General features: G+C 31.8%; 1 protein-coding gene across 1 annotated transcript in view; it reads left to right on the forward strand.

Moving 5' to 3' along the window:
- The first annotated feature begins 1,693 nt into the window (after window positions 1–1,693).
- LOC148620026 (zinc finger MIZ domain-containing protein 1-like) overlaps window positions 1,694–20,306 on the forward strand; it is a 207,526-nt gene continuing 188,913 nt past the window's right edge. Inside the window, exon 1 of the mRNA XM_088580538.1 lies at window positions 1,694–1,763. The gene's annotated coding sequence lies outside the window, so the exon portion shown is untranslated. The remainder of the gene's footprint in view (window positions 1,764–20,306) is intronic.

Below are 20,306 nucleotides of genomic sequence, written 5' to 3' on the forward strand. Positions count from 1 at the left end.
CAGTTCATTTGGGTTTATTTGTTTTTATTTTTTTTATTTTTTAAGAACAGATAACTAAACTTTGCAACATGCAGATTTAACATGCATGTCAATTTTCATGCGTAAACTCTGCTGTAGATCCTGTATTGCCTAATAAAGTTCTTTTCTTCTTAAAATCCCCATTTGAGATGAAGAAAAAGAATAATTGAAAATCTTATCAAGAATCCCATGCTGTTGACAAATTATCACAACCAAGAGAGAAAAGTGATGCATTTAAAATTTCTAATCTTGCAAAAAATTTGACAAAAGTTTAAAAGACTTGTTAACTTGCATGGTTGATAAAATATTAGGTAATTTATATCAGCATGCAAACTGAGCCATGATTCATGATCTTAAAATTACCATTAGAAAGACTGCGAATCTGAATGACTTTTTGTGTAATCGTAAGAATTTTCATTTATTAAAACATGCAGAAAAATTAAATAGGTCACGATACATGACAGGGTAATATATTAGGAGTGTAATAATTCTTCATATTAGATTAATAGACCTTTTAAGAACTGTTCCATTTAAAAATCAGGCATAGAGTACAACAAGCATACCAAAAACACATTTTTTAAAGTTTTTTTATTAAATAAGGGTTTATACAGTAAGTTAGCAGTGTCAGTCTCCTTGTGTATATAAAATTTTGCAGTAAAAAGTTATTTACTATGGAGGATACACATCAAAAAGTTTTATTTATAGAGTTATCTCCCTTTATTTAGTTACTTTATTACTAAAACAAGTACTAATGAATATACATAATTTTACAGCAAGAGTTAAATACAAAATTATTTATTAAGTCCTGGAGTTCCAGTCTGTGTCATTTGTTTGTGAGGTTGTTTTTTTTTAACTTGACTGTGTACTCTCAAAACTTTCATTGCCTGACATTTGTACAAATTACTTCTCTAGTGGGAACATTTAAATTATTATTTTGTTACACACACTGAATGAAAAACCAACAAAAGGTGTTTAATTGAACCCAATAAGCCTTTTACAAAAATCTGTTTATTAACATGAGGATCAGGAACAATTAGAATAAATATATTGTTTACATTGCTGTATTTAGGTGAGGGTCAACATTAAATCGTGGATCACTTAACGCAGAAGTCAACAAAAAAGGATTAAGTCTTGTAAAGTAAATAATTAAACTGTAACGGTTTCGTGCTAATATTTTGTCTCCAATATTTGGCATTTAATAAATTTTTAATTATAATGCTGTAAATTCTTTTAATTTTAGGTCTCCGTTTTTGAGTGAAATTTTCAGCTCTTCCATAAAAAATGGCTTTCTCAAAGCAGATTTTAAGTATATGTAATTTTTTGTTATCTTAAGAAAGATGAAATAATCTGCCTTATACCGTTTGTTAAAAATTTATTCCAATTAATTGTTTCTTGGTAAAAAGTAAACATTTGGACCAATATTGAGTCATCAGGTGTGAATAGTTGTTGAGGACTGGGGTGGAAAGTTTTTCCGTCTCGTCAATATCAGGCAGTCGCTATCAGTGTAAACAAATAATCATTGTTATAACATACCGAAGTCTTTCAAATTTTCCATTATTGTTCAGGTATTGAATTGATCACGTCTTTATATCTAAATCTATTTAGTAGATACCGATTTACAATACAGTAGCCTCAACTTGGCAACTTGCCACAAAATTGTAGTACTTGATTTTAATATCTACTGATGTTCTTTGTAGAAAGTTCAAATAAAAATTGATCTTTGTTAAAGAGACTACCGAGAACAGGTAAGCGATGTTGGTAATTGATTTATATCAGACATAGTCACTGTTAGAGCCTCGGATAATGATACGACAAATTAAACTCCATCTACGGCTAATTAACATAATAAGTTATTAATAATTATGAGTATAATTTGAAAATAGTTAATGTTTTATATTCTGCTAAATTTAAGCAATTATTGTTATAATTTAAATTAGCCATGTTCTGATGAAACTGCTAAATAGATTTTGATAAAACTTTCACAAATTCTTTATGTGCATCTCTTACTTTTTTATACCCCAGCACATGAAGTGGTGTGGTATAATGTGATACCTTATATTACCAAAAGTTTCGTGTCAGTCCGGCCATCCGTCTGTCCATCACATGACGGTTTCCAGATGAAGACTTGAGAAGATAATGAAGGAACTTTTTTCAAACTTATTGTAATATGTATAGATTTTGAATATTATAAAACACAGATCATGTTCAAATTACAGTTTGATTCGATTATTTACGCAAAAGTTTCTACACTCAAAATTCTTTGCAACATGGCAGGGTATCATTTAATGTCACATTAAATACCCTATTGTTTTCCATTAAAATGACTTTTTCCTGATGCAAAACGTGGACTTTATCAATTATTGACCAAGGGAAGATCATCTTCCCATCCACAACCCTCTGGTACTACTGACTAGAATTCAATGAAACTTTCTTACATTCTTTGTCACATGATGCCCTCTTGTACCTCCAATTTTGTTTTTCCATCTGAATGATATTTTCTTATATGGTTTCTGGATAGGAGCAGGGATTATCACCTAATGAGCTTTGCTCACAGCTTTTTTTTTGTTTGTCTTTTATTTTTGGCCAAATGTCTGTCTGTCTGTCAATTAATATTTTTGTTTAAGGTTTCACTTTTTTCTTTGCTTAAATAGCAGGACTGAAAGTCTTAAACTTTTTATAAGTGCAGTTCTTTTCAAATGGACAAAAAGTTCTAAATTGCTTCTAAGTTTTTTAGAATGTATTTGATTATAGTTACATTAAAAAAAAGTGAGACACAGAGGTAAAAGCACAGTAATAGAGTTGACCTTTTTTTGTGTTCATTGAACTATGAAGTAAAGGTCAAATTTTTTCAACAAAATCTAAGATGATTGCTGGTAATGAATGTGTCCTTGTGCTATCATGTTCCCTCACAAAAGCTGTACTGACCTTTGCTCCCTATCTCATCTAGCCTTTTAGAGGTACATTGTATTGTAATTCATCTGACTGAGAACCCAGTAGTCCAATGATATTGTTTTCCTTAAATTACATCTGAAATAAAGGTGTTTCTCCTGATGCAAGTTTCCTACTTGTCCAAAAGATGGCTAAAAAATTTCCCAGAAATATAAATTATTTTCAAATTGTTAGTTTTATTGCTGAATATGATGTTTCTACTCTAATTCATTATTTAAGTGTTGTCTTTTTATTATTATCCCTTATATTACTGATTTTAACAACAAACTCAAGATTTTGTACCGTTTTCCCAAATTTTCCAATTGAAAGAATTGGCACATATTTTCCCAATTTAGAGAAGATGGGGTAGTTTTGAAATAATTCAACAATAACACTACATTCAATTCACTTTAAGGAGGTGGACCTAGGGTAAGGGACATAACTCTTGATATTGGTGATGTGTTATTATCATATTCAATTTCACCAAAGCCTTTCATGCTTTCCTTTGAAAAAGACCGAAATCCGTCCAAGTTACTTCGATGCCTACATGAGATTGATATAAAATTGTGAATACAAAGGTTCCAATGATTTGTAAGAGTTATTTCCCTTACCTTAGGTCTACCTCCTTAAGTTGTAAGCATAAAATAAGTCAAATAACTAATGCTCTGATGATAGACCGTTAATATTGTGATGTCATTACGTACAAAAAAATTTTTGAAATCCATTAAACATTTTACTCAATTTTAAATTCTCCTCAAATACTACCTCAACTGAAATATTGACCAATCATAATTGAGGAAATATTAGCTTAGATGAACATTTCAAGGATTTGAGAGAAATCTTTTAAAAATATTATTTTAAAGGAATTTAACCCTAGGATAATAAGACTCTGTGATCATTTACACAGTAACATCTTTTGTAATGATAGCGTCAACTTGAGCAGCTCTCTAGAGTACTCTTTAAGATCCTGTAGCTTGGCTTTGTTGACATGACAAACATCATATATTTACAAATAATACATCTAAAGTATGAGTACATATAATGTTAACCATTTATCAACAAAGATAGGATATTTACAGTTATATGACTATATGATTGAGCTCAGGGCTAAGAACCAATAATGTGTCTGTTTGTCTGTGTTTTCATTTACTCTTGCTTTATTCCAAGTTTTAGTTTTGTGTTAGTTTTTCATGTTTTTATTCAATTTTCTGATCAACTATTGAAGTGTAAAGTATATGGATGTGTTTTTTCTTCTTTCCCTTAATACATTTTTCGTGTAGTTGTAAGTGTTCGACCACCTTACTGGAAAAGTTTGGTTTATTGTATAGAGAAAATCTTATTCAAGAGTAAGCCCCGGGGGTGGGGGTGGGGGGGGGGGGGTTCCACTACCTTACTGGAAAAGTTTGGTTTATTATATAGAGAAAATCTTAAAATCACTGCAGCGTGACCTCTTTAGGTCAGTCGGGAGAATTATGTTCTTGGAATTGGTATTACTTTTTCATGGAAAAAAGATTACGTTTCGTAATTGTTTCTTATTCCTGGAAAATTAATTTCTTAATTTTCGGAAATGTTTACATCAATTTTTTTTTAATTTCCCAGAAACATAATATCCCCGGTCAGTCAGCAACCCTGTCCTTATTTTTTTTTATTTCTGCATCACCCACTGATGAGGAAAATTCCCCAATTAGTAACAGTTAGGTCTCTATTAGTACAAATTATATATACAGTTACCAACTTTTTGTTGCATGTGGTAGTGCACAATAACAAGAGGAAAATGTGTTGACAGAAAGCCAGTACAGTGAAACCTGTCTAAACCAAACCCTGAATAAAGTGAAAACATTTCTAAACCGACACTTTTTAAAGTCCATTTTATATCAGTTACAATTTATTTTGAGCTTTGGTAAACCAAATAATTGTCTAAACCAAATACATGTCTAAACTGAACACCAATCTAAACGGAACATCTGTCTAAACCAAACACCTGTCTAAACCAAACACCTGTCTAAAATGAACATCTATCTAAACCAAACACCTGTCTAAACCAAACACCTTTTTGAACTGAACATCTGTCTAAACCAAACACCTATCTAGACTGAACAAATTTTCAAGTCCTCAGGGAGTTCAGTTAAGACTGGTTTTGTTGTATACAAAAAAAACCCAAAGTTTTTTGCATAATGGAAAGATTGATGTAAAAACATGTTCTTCTGCTCTTCGATTACTTGTTGATTTATTGAGTTGAAGTAAAATATTTGTAAAAAAGCATCTCCTGACTTTCAATATCTTTAGTTTGGCATTTTATATTAGAATATTTTAAAAATTTTCTTTAAATATACATATTATATTAATGAAGCCTTTTCTGATGAATTTCATATCTACTCTCTATTAACATCATTGAAATCAATCAACTGTGACAAAACTATATAAAACTATCTATAAATTAGATATTATATATCACATATGTATTCTAAGTAGATTTTGAATATTGCAAGTTATTTTATTTGATTAGATATGGATTGAGTTAACTTTCATGGCTATTATGTGGGGGGGGGGGGGAAAAAGGTACAATGTTAAATGATGTGTAACAATGATATTGAGATAGACCATATTTGTATAAATGAAACTGACATTAATCGCCTCATATCTAATAATATGCCTAGATTGGTACGAGAATAACAACACATAAATTTAATATGCTCGTGACATGGCTTTTCATTTTTATTCACGAGTCTCAACTATTTACAAGTTCCTTTAAGCATGGCTGGTTAGTTATTGGCAAAAGTGTGTTGCATGAAATGCGTAATCTAGTCAATATTTTATCTGCCACTGCTGGGAATTTGAAAATCATGTTTGTTCTGACGTGAGATGATGCACTTTTAAAGTCAATTGATGTAAATTTGGAGGATTTTGTCTGGATGCAGCTAAGATCATGGTCTGTTAGGTGTTTATGTCTGTTTACATATAGAAAACCTGTGCTCAGCCAGAATTGATACTTTTGTAATTACCAATCCATATAAAGTTCAGGCACTGCCAAAGGTAGAAGTGATACCAGGTGCACAAAACTTACTGAACAAAGATGCTTATTCTATCCATATGGCATATTTTTATGTAACTAGTCTTTTTATACAGACCTGTATTTTGGAGATAGCCATACATTCATCTTCCAATGCTTTTCATTGTGTGTGTCTGTTTTCCCTGTCTGGTCTTTGTCCTTGTATTGGATTCTTTTGATTTCCGCTTGAATGTTGGTTCCCTTGATTACTCCTCCCTCTTTGGATCATGCCTTGTATTGTCCTTATTTTATTAAAATTTACAAACAACTCAAATAGCCAAATAATTAATGCAAAATAAAGTTTTGGGGGTAAAACTTAATGAAGTAATCATTTTAGCTTTCCACTCATTTATTTATTGATATTTTGTCTGTTTATACGGTGCTATTATTTCACATGGATGAACATAATGGCTTTGTCCATCTGTTTACAAATGTTTTCATATAAATTTGTCTCATAAAATCTGATTTACTCTCGGTTTGTCACATATTGTGACATATTTCGTAGCTGATAAAGTAATTTTATGCTGTTGTATTTCATTCTTGGAGGAGAGTTATTTTAGTTTTTATCTTTTATGATTTGTGTTCTATTTTGGTTACTTTTGTGATTTTTATGATTAAGTAGTACTCGAGCTAAGAATCATGCAAAATGTGATTCATGGGTAAAAAACCTACATATTTTTATTTTTGATATTTTGTTTAAATTGCCATAGTAAACAGAAATTAACATTCAGTTTTTTATATAACCTGTGTTCTTAGGAGATAAAAATAAAAAAAAAAATGCACTGTAGATTTCAAAATTAAGGGAGATAACTCTGTGACACCCAAATACAATAGAATCTATTGGATTTTCAATGTTGATTATCCCCTAAAAGCAGGCAGATTTGAATGAATAATTACACATTTCATAGTATATACCCATAAAACAACATAATTACAAAAATAAAAATATGTAGCCCTTTTAGGGGGTGTATCACATTTTTTAGATTTTGCATGATTCTCACAAAGACAGCTACTTAATAAAAAAATTATGTTTTCTTCGATTTCTCAATTTATTTATGTGTTTTCTTTTTCAGTTCTTTATTATGGCAATTGAACATCAAAAGTCTTGTTAAAATTTTGCTTTTTAGATGTAAATTTTATGTAAGGTGTTTTACTGGCTAGTTCTGAATGAATACATTAAAACTGTCTAAAATCATCAGGTTTGCTTAAAAACTAGATACATTTGCAGCAGTTATTTGTCTTTCTGTCTGTCTTTCAAATGTCTTTATCAAAATTTAGAGTTTGTGGTCATTTTTTATTTCAATTCAAGTTTTAAATTGTACATTAAAATCAATTTCCAGTCCCCAGTTTAATTTTTACAGGTTTTAATTTAAGGAGGTAGACCTAGGGTAAGGGACATAACTCGTGAAATCAGTGATATGTTTGTATCATATTCAATTTCACCAAAGCCTCTCAAGCTTTCGTTTGAAGCAAAATAAAATGAATGAATCTAAGTTAATTAGATGCTTACATAAGATTGATGTAAAATGCTGAATACAAAAGTTCAAATGATTTTTAAGAGTTGTGTCACTCACCCAAGGTCTACCTCCTCAAGAACTATATAGATAAATGCAGAAGTAATTTTTTTTCTAGTTAATTCTGACTATATAAATATATATGGTCTAAAGTCATCCCAAACTGAAAATTATTGATGACACTTATCCATGTTTTCAAAATACTTGATGTAAATTATCTGGCAGGTGAAAAATGTGGTTATTTTTAGAAAGAAAAAAAATATCCAAAGAAACTTAGATGTGATGCTTGGTGGGGCACTATGTCCTTAAACCCAGTGTAAATATTTTGTGATGTTATGTTCACATTTCTAGACACCTTTTGAAATACACAAAAATAAAACTCGCCAAAACATCTTCAATACCATATCGTTAGACAAATTTTCTAAGCAATAATACATATTGTAAGTACAGGCTATGCCAATTATCTTTCCTTTACTTTCAAGTGTTAGTCTCTGTAAGAATCAGGCACTGGGTGAAGACCCACTGCTATGACAATTAATTTGACTTTTTGTACTTTCAGAATAAGGGAGTAAATAAAGGTTACCATATCATTTTGGTAAAATTAGTTGCAGTTTCATTGAAATGTAATGCATATAAATATTTAAGGGACAGATAACTCTGTCAATAACTTCAAATTTCTAACTTTTTATTGAAAAACCTAACATTTCAAATGATTCAGTGATTAAATAATGGTCATTTCAAATACTGGTACAGACAATATCTTAGAATGAAATTATATACAGTGGTTGACAAGCTTCAGATTTTTCCCATTTTGCCTGATCTTTTAAAGACTTGTAATTAAAATAGATATAAATCTGTGTAGTGTTTTAGGAATGTATATATTTTCTCACAATTCATTAATACATGTTTACTATTTTATTTACTGTTTATGTTTATATAGCTTGGTTTTTCAATCAAGTGTTTATGTTATGGTCTTTTGGCGGACTATTTATGGTACAATGCTGTCTGTTAGTCTGTTCACTCAACTGATCAGTAACACTTTGAAAAAATTTTTATAAACTTTTGGAAAAATAATTTTTTTGATTGAAGGTGTTTTCCCAATAGAGCCTAAATTGCTTTGACATCATCAGCTTGTTTCCCATTTAAGTGAAGATCTGGGGCCATTTTTTTTTAAATAACTTCTTTTTAATTGACACCCAAGATAGGAATTCTAAAATGAAATCTGGACCACTTTGTTATTCAAATAGAGTTATGAAATGTAACTTTCTGTCCCATCGATAAGTTATCAATTACTAAGGCTAGATAGAAATTATCTGTGTACACAGAAATTTTATTAAATAATCAGGACCATCCTTGACAACTTGCATCCTATAAACAATGCAATCTTGTCAAGTATTTACTAGGCTTTATATTAAATAGGTCTTAGATTTTTTGATGAAGTTATTTGAACTTTCATCTATGTCCCTCTTTTTTATCATACAGTGGTATATTAAGAAAGGCAATTTAAGAACAATAAACTGTTATTTGAATCTATGAAAATGTATAGTGAGAATTCCCCCTATCTACTTACCGTATAAGTATGGCAAAGTGGGAAAGGCAGGGGGGTTTGTAAAATTTGCTCATTTCAGTCCACTAACCTAAACCATTAGTAAGAAGTTGTAAAAAAAAAAATTCTTGAAACTAATTTTTAAAAATCCTAAACTATATCAGATTCATTAGTTGCCTTGAGCTTAATTTAGGTTTAAATGTTTATATAGTTCATCCAAAATTAATAAACTAATAATTTTATGGTTATGAATAACTGAAAAATGCTGAAATGTATCTTATTGGTTTTTGAAAAGAAGCAATGTATTTTAGGATCCAGGTTTTTTTGGGGGGGAGGGTGGGGTTATCTTTATTTAAAAAAAATGTTATAACTATGTAAATTTTGGACAGAATTGAGGAAATGATAGTCTGAACCATTAATAATTGGAACACACCTACTTTCTCTGGATCTTCACCTGCAGAGTGCAGTACAAAAACATCCAGGCATGAAGTGGCATATGAAGTATTTTTACAGGTATATGAGTACTATGTGTCTTCTGTGTGAGCGATTTAACCTCTCCTTAACAATTGACGAGGGTGTCACGTCCATTTACAACTTGACGCTAATACTACCATATGTTCTCTTGGTGTGAAAATTCATATAAAGGAGGTATTTATTGTATCAATGAAGATTATGATAGTCCATCCATTGATACTTGGGAGTCTACGATCGGTTAAGCGAAAAATTTCCCACATTAATGAGACCTTATCATTAGGGTTTAACAGCTTTTTACGGTGTTTCAAATGTTCATCGCATGTTTTACACATATTTGAATTGTTATCTGCTGCTTAAACATCAACAATACCGAAGAAAGACATTTTTACGGGGTCATAAGTCATCTTTCGTGTAACATATAATTTTGTAAAATGCCAGCGGGGTTGACTTCATCATTATTGTTTTTTAATGGTTGGGTAAACCTCAATATTTGGTCTAAAATATTTTTAAGATGCTAGGCTTTGTCTTGGATGATTTTGATGTACTAAAATGCGAAGCAGAATTTTGTGTCCAAGAAACTTGATCAAAGAGAGAATTTAAACCAACAACAGAACAAATGTCAAATTCTATTAGTCTGGTGTACTAATCTCAGAATTTATATCTTTTGTGGTATGCTTTGTAATTATTTATTATATTCACAGAGGTCATATCAGATCTTGGTCTTCAGGTAGAAGTTTGTCCAATTTCAAAGGCGCCCCTATAAAATGTTCAATTATAACTTTTTCATTTTAATCTGTCGCTGGAATAAATTCTTTAGATAATTTGTCACTTTTTACCTGTTTAACTCTGAAGGAAAGCTTTATCAAATTACAATGATTTTGATAGGGAGGTGCCGAATAAAAGTCGTAATTTGTACTCGGCTATCCAAGATAGAATCAGTGATATTTATATACCACAAATACCTTAATCTCTCTTCGGCATGATAGTTTCATACAAAAGCCCTGCCTTTTAATGTTTGTTATATTTTGTTTTATGTGTGAAAGTTTTGAAAATTGATAAGCAATATGATAATTTAACCCTGCTAAGCTCCTGAAGTGGTTATTGACACAGTTTTCATATTTGGTAAGTTGTATTTCACCATATTTCATATTAAAAGGATAATTTCATTTAAACTTACAGTAATGTTATTATATTATTGGATTGATACTTTAAGTAGCTATCTTTGTAAGAATCATGCAGAATCTGAAAAATATTCTACACCCCAAAATAGGCTACATATTTTTATTTTTGTAATAAAGTTGTTTAAGCTCTATATTAAGAATTATGTAATTATTCATTCAAATCTGTCTGCTCTTAGGAGATAATCAACATTGAAAATCCAGTAGATTCTGTTGTATTTGTGTGCCATTTACAGAGTTATCTCCCTTAATTTTGAAATCTACAGTGCATTCATCATAATTTTTATCTCCTTAGAACACAGGTTATATGTTTACTATGGCAATTCAGACAAAATATCAAAATGGCTTTTAACCAATGAATCACATTGTGCATGATTCTAGGCTGGAATGTTACTTAACACCTCAGATTATATTTATCCATTGTCCTTAGTAGGTTGTAAGGTGGGGGGAGGGTATACATAGAAAATTGGAGGTTAATATTTGGAATGGAATATTGGGGCTGGGAAAAAGTTTGGGGGTGGGGTGGGAGTAAGAGTTAAAGTGCTTAGAAAAGTCACCAGTACATGGTTAAAGTGCAGGAACTATCCAGAGAGAAAGCAGGAGTAGAATTAGGAGACTGAAAACAGAGATCGGCTGAAAACAGAACTTTGGAACTTATGATTAGTCTAAGTACAAGGTTTGTGTACAATAATTATCTGGAGTGAAAGTGGGAGTTGATGTTTGGGACTCAAATTATTGTGGATAGAGCTAGGGGGCTTAAACTGTGATAAAATTGGGGTTCAGTTATCACAATTTGCCCCAGGTCTTTAGTAGATATTGTCATGGCCCAAGGATTGTAACATTTTATCAGATAGGATTACTTATCAGTATCAGTTTGCCATTGAGAAGTGTCTCTTATTAGGTTAACAAGATTTATGATAATTGTGAAGTGACCAGGGCAGATCGTGGATTTCAAATTTTAGTGGCGAAAGTAGATAAAAAGACCAAACCAAGCAAGTCAGGAATATTTTTGGTTTAGAATAGACCCTTTCATGTTAATGTTGGATAGTTCGACAGCATGCATGGAGCATGCTCAATGTGCACATCTATAAAGAGAGTTACTGTGTTCTGTAGAAGCTGTACTTCATCTTAGTATATGTCATATATTCTTAACTTACCATCAATGGGTCTATTCTTGAAAAAGTCAAGATTTTATGCAAACAAAATTTTTTTTTTTTCCAATTTAATGAAGGGGTATATGCCCAGCAAGTTTTTCTTGGTAGTTTGCTTTTGGATTCATAGGTGTGGAAAATATACATTTTTTATTTGTGTGAAATCTGAAGTCTTTTATTTATAAAACCCTGAATTATTATTTAATATTCTTTACACACCCTTAACCTGAAATTCTAGATCCACCCCTATAAATACTTGTGATATTGTTATGATACCTGCTTTAACAAATAAATAAAAAGATGTTGAAGTCTTGTAATTTAGTAACATATACAGATATCAAGTGGAAATTTAAGATATTTTGATTAGCCACGAAAATACTGCACTGGCTTTATAATTAGAATCATAAACAATACTAATGGCTGTACAATAAGTGTCTTAATTCATAATCTAATACACAATTAATTCAAATACTTAACAAAAAAGTCAATAATTGGTCAATTATCTATTAATCTGCTGAATTAGTACCGATAATTTAATCGGAACAAGCTACTTATACTGTGTTAAACCATGGCAGTTCATACAGGGTGATCGGTAAGTGGCGATATCCAGAGATTACATGTCTAACTGATATGTTTGGCTTGGCAAGGATTAGGACGTATTAGAGACATTGACGAGAGGACTTTCTAAGCACACAGTGAAGTTAGATAGACGTCCCCGATTTCAGTATTTGTCTACAATTTGTGTACATAGAGTTAATTTATTAGGCAATTGTCAAACATTTGTCTTTCGGTAGAGTGTTAAATTGTTATGGAAGCAAAGGTGGGACTGTAACAAGTTCACAAGGACAAATGATAAAGGCTTAGGAATGTTAGATAATCATAGAATGTTTAGGTACTTCTGTAGGAAATGGGAGGAGGGGGACCCTCCTTTTTTGAGGCATCCCCCTTTTTTTCCCATTTTTTTATTACAAAATAACTGATGTACTTTCAGTCTATATAAAGTGCTGTCACTTTATCTGCCTGACCATCTATCTATCCATGATCTGCCTGTATTTCCGTCTGTGAGTATATTCTAAGATGTTGTTCATTGTTAAGGCAGGTTCCTGGCTACAAGAAACATGAAATTGTTAAGGCAGGTTTCTGGTTTACATGAAACTTGCATTGTTAAGGCAGGTTTCTGGTTTACATGAAGCATGAATTGTTCAGGCAGGTTTCTGGTTTACATGAGGTGTGAATTGTGTAGGCAAGTTTCTGGTTTACATGAAGTATGAATTGTGTAGGCAAGTTTCTAGTTTACTTAAAGCATGCATTATGTAGGCAGGTTCATGGTTTACATGAAGCATGAATTATATAGGCAGGTTTCTGGAATTGTTTAGGCAGGTTTTAATATGCATGAATCATGAATTGTGTAGGAAAGTTTATGGTTTACATGAAGCAAGATATGTTTTACAGGTTTCTGGTTTACAGGGAGCATGAATGGTTTAGGCAGGTTTTAATATGCATGAAGCATGAATTCTTTGGGCAGGTTTATGGTTTACAGGGAGTATGAATGGTTTAGGCAGGTTTTAATATGCATGAAGCATGAATTGTGTAGGAAAGTTTCTGGTTTACATGAAGCATGAATTGTTTTTACATGTTTCTGATTTATAGGGAGCATGAATGGTTTAGGCAGGTTTTAATATGCATGAAGCATGCATTTTTTGGGCAGGTTTCTGGTTTACATGAAGCATGAATGGTTTAGGCAGGTTTATGGTTTACAGGGAACATGAATGGTTTAGGCAGGTTTTTGGTTTACAGGGACCATGAATGGTTTAGGTAGGTTTCTGGTCTACATGGAGCATGAATGGTTTAGGCAGGTTTCTGGTTTGCAGGGAGCATGAATGGTTTAGGCAGGTTTCTGGTTTACATAGAGCATGAATGATTTAGGCAGGTTTCTGGTTTACATAGAGCATGAATGGTTTAGGCAGGTTTAATTTGCATGAAGCATTAATTGATAAGGTAGGCTTTTAATTTAATTGAAAGTTTGGTACGGATTCTTCTATTTTGAACTTCAAAATTTTAATCAATTTTATGTTTCAATTTTAAAATTGCTGAGGAAAGCAGAAGTGTAGCATTGACACAATTTTTTTAGGAATAAATTTATGTTATAAAAGTAAAGTAGATTATATTGCATAATATTGTTTTGCCATTATTCAAGCATTTTGCCACAAAAAACACGCTCTTTGAAATTCTAATGCTACATGGACTTGTGTCTTTTTACTTTGTGAGATATTTAATGGTTTAAGGTTTCCATTTTCAAAGATTTTAAAGAAAATGTTTTAGATATTATTAATGCAGTGTTTTTGATAAACTGTAGTTTTTGCAGGAGTGTCTCACTGTCTACAAATCTGTCCAAAAAAATCTCAAAGACGACAAACTCATAGATCACAATCAAGGTCACATATCAGCACCCTAGACAAAATCTAAAAATCACTATTTGCTTTTATAACTTTTGATAATACAAATTTATTTAAATCAACTTGAAATATCTGTTAAGTAGTACTCCTGCCAAGAATCATGCAAAATGTGATTCATGGGTAAAAAGATATTTTGATATTTTGTTTGAAATGTCTTAGTAAACAGAAATTAACATGGTTTTTCATATAACCCATTCTCTTATGAGATAAAAATTATATAGAATGCACTGTAGATTTTAAAATTAAGGGAGATAACTCTGTAAATTGCACTCAAATACAATAGAATCTACTGGATTTTCAATGTGGATTATCTCCTTAGAGCAGGCAGATTTGAGTGAATAATTACACATTTCACAGTATAGACCCATAAAAAAACTTAATTACAAAAATAAAAATATGAAGCCTTTTTGGGGTGTATCACATTTTTCAGATTTTGCATGATTCTTACAAAGACTGCTACTTAATTCATCATGAAGTGTCAAATGTCTTTTATGTAAAGTTATATTTCTTTATTCTCTCATGATTAAGTGCTTGTTATTGTCGTTTGGATCACAATGGAAATATGTTTCCCAAGTCCGCATGGGGGAATGTATACATAGAAATCATTCCATAAATTTGCAACATCATCTTCGGCAAAAATTGTTTTCTGGTGCTTGTAGTTATAACTTCAATTAAAGATAACCTTTTTTGACAAAAAAATGGGTGAACAAATTATCAGAGCACTTGTATTTTTAAGTAAGGTCTTGAGATAACCTTAATTTTGATGGAAAACGTGAAGTAATTTTGCAACATCATCTTCTAAAATTTTCATTTTAAACACTTGATTTTTTCTGTATATATTTGGTATTAATCCTTTTTTTGCTTTGTCAGAAGGATCGTGATTCCAATATTGACTTGGCGATTAAGGTAATGATTTTACAAATTTATTATCATTTTACATACAAATAGCATGTCTGTTTGTGCAAGTAATCGCTTTTATTTGAATAATATTTTTTCAAGTTTCTAAACTTTCCTCTTCAATTTTGATGCTTTTTTTAGTTTGGTGTTGGAGTTTAGTATTAGAGTATATGCTCTTTTGTAGTTAAGAGCAGGGGCAGATCCACGATATCGGGTTAGAAGGGGGCAGGTAGTAAGTAGAATTAAAGACCTAACCAAGTTAGATAAGTACATTTTTGGGGTAGAATTGCTGATAATTCAAGATTTCATGCAAAAATTTTTTTTTTTTTTTTTTTGGAAAAGGGGGGGGGCTTGCACGACTTTTCTTAGATTGGTACCTCAAAATTAATAACTGACAGTTGGTAATTATAGTGTATCAGAAGTCTCATTTTTATTAAAAGGATAGTTTGATGTGTAAAGCAATTATTGGCAATAGTCAATATCACATTCTCAATGATTTTCTTATCTATGAGGTGTAAATTTTAATAATCTTTTGTAAGGGTAGATTTTACTGCAAACATTCTCCTAACAGTTGACAGATACTTAACACAGAGTTGTCGATATTTACCCACTAGTAAACGATATTTCCCAACAGGTAAATAGCGACATAATAAAGGTGTATATTCTCTGATCGGCTCAGACGACCCAATATTTAGATAACTGCACTGTAAGTGACGGATACGTTAGCTACTTTACAAGCGTAGAGAAAAGATTGTTTGATTTGCGAGAGTTAAGATCACGGTTCAAGTTTAAATATCCTGCTGAATTATAATGGTTTTATACAGGTAAGATAAAAGGTAAACAGGTAGTCGATGGTAACAGGAAAGTGATATGACAATTGTATACCCATGGCTAACACCTTGTACCATGTGTGTTTAAACTTCTAAGTAAATTAATATGTATACTAGTAGGTATACAAAGCATATGGTATTTCCATACAAGGCTTAAAAATCAATTTATTAAATTTCAAAATAGAAATCTTTTTAAACAGTCAAAGTGTTTCCTTATAGGGGTAAAATTAATGTCTAGGTAATTTGCAACAAATGAAAGGGGGAAAATTTTTGAAATGGAAATAAGGTAAAAATTGTTTATAGGCCAATGTTACTGGAGGTAATTCCTGGGGGATTTTTATTATACAACATCGGAGATCTTGTAGTAATTATTGAAATTTATTGAAATTTTGAAAGGTCTTGAAGTTGGTCTCATCTATGAGGTCTTTTGAAACAAACTTTGTTTTGTCTGTGGGAGGCAAAACACAACGTTTCACTTGACATTCTCCTGGCATTTCAAGGTAGTATTATCACAGTATATTCACTTTATGACCTGCTGTTAAACAGTCATGTCCCCTTTTTCTTCATTTTTAAGCAGGAAGTGGTGAGATGCAAGTTATTATCATATCAGTAAAAGGGAGATAACTTGCCTTTCTGCATTTGACTTACCTCCCTTTGATTGTAAATAGTACAGTTAAACAATATTGAAAGTTATGATTGGACATGTGTATTTTGGTCTATAATTAAGGGAAGAAGAAGGCATCCCTCTTTTTTTATCCCTGACATATTAGAAAATAAAAAAATGTGATCTTTTAACTGATAAATTACCCCCTGCCTGATTCTTTTGTGGACAGCTAATGATAATCTATACATGTACATGTTACACAGTATTTATTACTATTTTTCACAGCATAATGATGTGCTTGCATTGTCCCCCAATAGATTTCCTCTAGTTCTGAAGCAACTTATTGACAACCTGGAGATATAGAAGAAAAAAAATATTTGTGACAATCTGTTGCTAGTGTTTTCTGAATCAATTATGACAGATGTGATGCTCTTGGTTTTCTGACATGACAAATTTTTATAGGTTTTTATAATATTCTACATGTTGAATTAGGAAATGACTTTCAGGTGATTATTACCAATAATATTGTTGTGGAATTAATTAAAATATGGAGCTATCTGTCTGACAATCTGTCCATGTAATAGAAACCTGTATTGTCTGGAAGTCTAAAATTACCTGAAGTTGAAAATGAAGGTAGCACAATAAACTAAGTGCATGACTGATTCAAACCTTGCTGTTTTAATTATACATTACTTTAAGGTCTTAGAAAAAACTTTCCATCTTCCAAAGTCTCTTTATTTAAGTACCAGTCCATATAAAGTTCAGACAGTGCTAATGGTAAAGTGATTCGTGGAGTAGTAAAACCCACCAAACAAACAATAGTTTTTCAGTCTACATATGCTATATTTTTACATTACAATAATCATTTCCTTGTTCAGGTTTTCACTTCTGAGAAAAACGTACCTTCATCTCCCACCAAAATCAACCAAAATCAACCAAATCAACCCAAATTAAACCAAATCAGGAACAATAACTCTTGCAAAGTGTCAATTTCATATACAATCTATATAATTTTTATCTCAAAAACACAACAACCAAATGTAAAATGAGGACTGGTTATGTGATAAGATACTGTTTCTGAACAAGAAATGAAATTAAATTCAGTGGGTTTTGACATGCATGAATCACCTCCTGGTACTCAGGTTTCAATATTCTTTGTACCTGTGTAAAGGGAACACCTGCCTTTACTGAACAAATCTCTCTGTCCAAAATGGGTTCAGTTTAGACAGGTTTCACTGTAGCAGCTTAACAAGATTTTCATCAAAATTGAATGCATTATGTTTGTGACAAAGTTTACATGAAATTTGCATGAATAAAGCTGTGTTTCATCTAAGAATGTTTACTTCATGTGAACCTTGAATCATATGAATTTCACATAAGCAAAAATTAGCTTGTGTTTTTGGTAGAGTGCCTGCTTTGTAGTTTGCAGTCATCAATGGTTTTTAGTTTGCAGTCATCAATGGTTTGTAGTTTGCAGTCATCAATGGTTTGTAGTTTGCAGTCATCAATGGTTTTTACTTTGCAGTCATCAGTGGTTTTTTAGTTTGCAGTCATCAATGGTTTTCATGAATTTTCATTATTGTTATATATAGATTCTCTTGAAATCCCTTCTTAGAAAAACAACTTTTGACATTCTCAATACAATTCATATCTTTAAGATTTTCTTTAATTTGAAAAAAAAAGCATTTAAGGAGATCATGGGTACTTAGTTCTCCTAGTTTTCTGAGCATGCTCACTGAGGTTCTTGTTTTCACTACAGTCATCTGTTGTATTGTTCCCAAGCAAAAGTACTGTTACCTTAACAACTGCATTTTCCTTTAGCAACTCCACTGAACAGCTATGATTCACAGTCCCCAGCTACAGTAACTTAAATTGCCCTAATCAACCTTACTTTCTCTTAGCTTATGTACTTGCCCTTGTGAACTTTTCTCATAGTAATTGTATTGCACTTATGACTAGCTATTGGTCTTGCCCTGAGCAGATGCATTTGCCCTTAGCAACTGTAATTTCAATTAGTAACTGTGCATGCCTTTAACAACTGTGTTGCCTGCTACTATACTTGCTCAGACTAACTGCATTTCCCCCTAGCAACTGTACTTCCAATGACAATTATACTTGCCTTGAGCAACTGTGCTTGTTGCCTGCTACTGTACATGCTCAGTATAACTGCATTTGCCCTTAGCAACTGTACTTCCATTGACAATTATATTTGTCTTGAGTAACTGCATTTGTCCCTAGCAAATGTACTTTCCCTTTTGTAACTGTACATCTCCTTGGCAGTTGCCAGCCGCTGTATTTGCCCAGTATAACTGCATTTGCCCTTCGCAACTGTACTTCCATTGACAAATATGTTTGTCTTGAGTAACTGCATTTGTCCCTAGCAAATGTACTTTCCTTTGTAACTGTACTTCCCCTTGGCAGTTACCAGCCACTTCCCCTTAGTAACAGTGCTTGCCCTTAAAAATTGTGCTTGTTGCCTGCTACTGTAATTGCCTTGAATAAATTCATTTGCCCTTAGCAACTGACCTTGGTCTTAACTGTATTTTCACTTTTGTACTTGAAGTCAACGATTTGTCATCTTATTTACCTTAGACAAAATCCAAAAACCAATTTATGTCTTTAACATGCAAGCAGCATTTTAACATTTCAATTTACTTCCTGGAACTTAGGAGATTTGCTTCATTTTATTTTCTTTATTGTTAAGTAACATATCATGGGATTTAAGATGTCTGAGTATAAACAGAGATTGAATTATGGCAAAGATGAAATTAAATGATGTTTCAAAATCGCATTTAAGATTTAGCACTGCATGCATGTCTTTACGGGAAAGAATTACGATTGAGAATTTTTCTCATTACATTTGTGCATTGAGTTTATTGATTCTACTTGCAGATAGATTACTTATTGTTGAATTGTAATGGAATTAAAACCATAAAGGTATCATGACTATTTATGTATTAGTTCCATAGAAACGTCATGTTTAGGCTGAAATTTAGAAAATTAATTGACAGATTTGAATGAATAGTTATCATTTATTACTTAAATGATGGTTAAAATTGAAGTTGGTTAGGTGACAAACAATACCTTAACTGACATAATTGAAAACAATGGTTTAAAACTGAAGAAACATAAGTTCATTTGGTATTTTATGAGGTAAAAAAGGGGGATGGGTTTCCTCAAGTGCATTTATTTTGAAGAGATATCAAGTGTTCTTATTGGAGAAAAAAATGGATATGAGGTAAGTAAGCTGAATTATGTTAAAATATTTACTGTGGGAACAAATCTTAATATACTGGTGAGATTCTTCACACCATTTTACAGTTCACAGGTGTTTTGCTAAGCTGCTTAACATTACAGTCAAAAGGCCATGCAATGTAACTTGTTCACTTCATGTTTCTGGTATTTTGTGAGGGTGGATCCAGAGATTTTGAAAAATGGGGGTGGTTCTAGGCTATCATTTGGTCCTTTTTGCCCAAATGTGGAACAAAATTTTCCAAAAAGGGAGGTCCAACTCCTGAAACCCATCCACCCTGCACCACTGTCTGGACCATTATAATCAACAGATATTCGTACAGTATTTCCTCCTTTGTAATACTTCTATCCCTCTGATATCAGTGATGGATCAAGGGAGGGGGTGTAGAGGGAGTTCATTTTTCTTTTT

Source organism: Perna viridis, chromosome 4 (assembly GCF_037379345.1).
Source record: "Perna viridis isolate PV_CMFRI_1.1 ecotype Kerala chromosome 4, ASM3737934v1, whole genome shotgun sequence".
Lineage (NCBI taxonomy): Eukaryota > Metazoa > Mollusca > Bivalvia > Mytilida > Mytilidae > Perna > Perna viridis.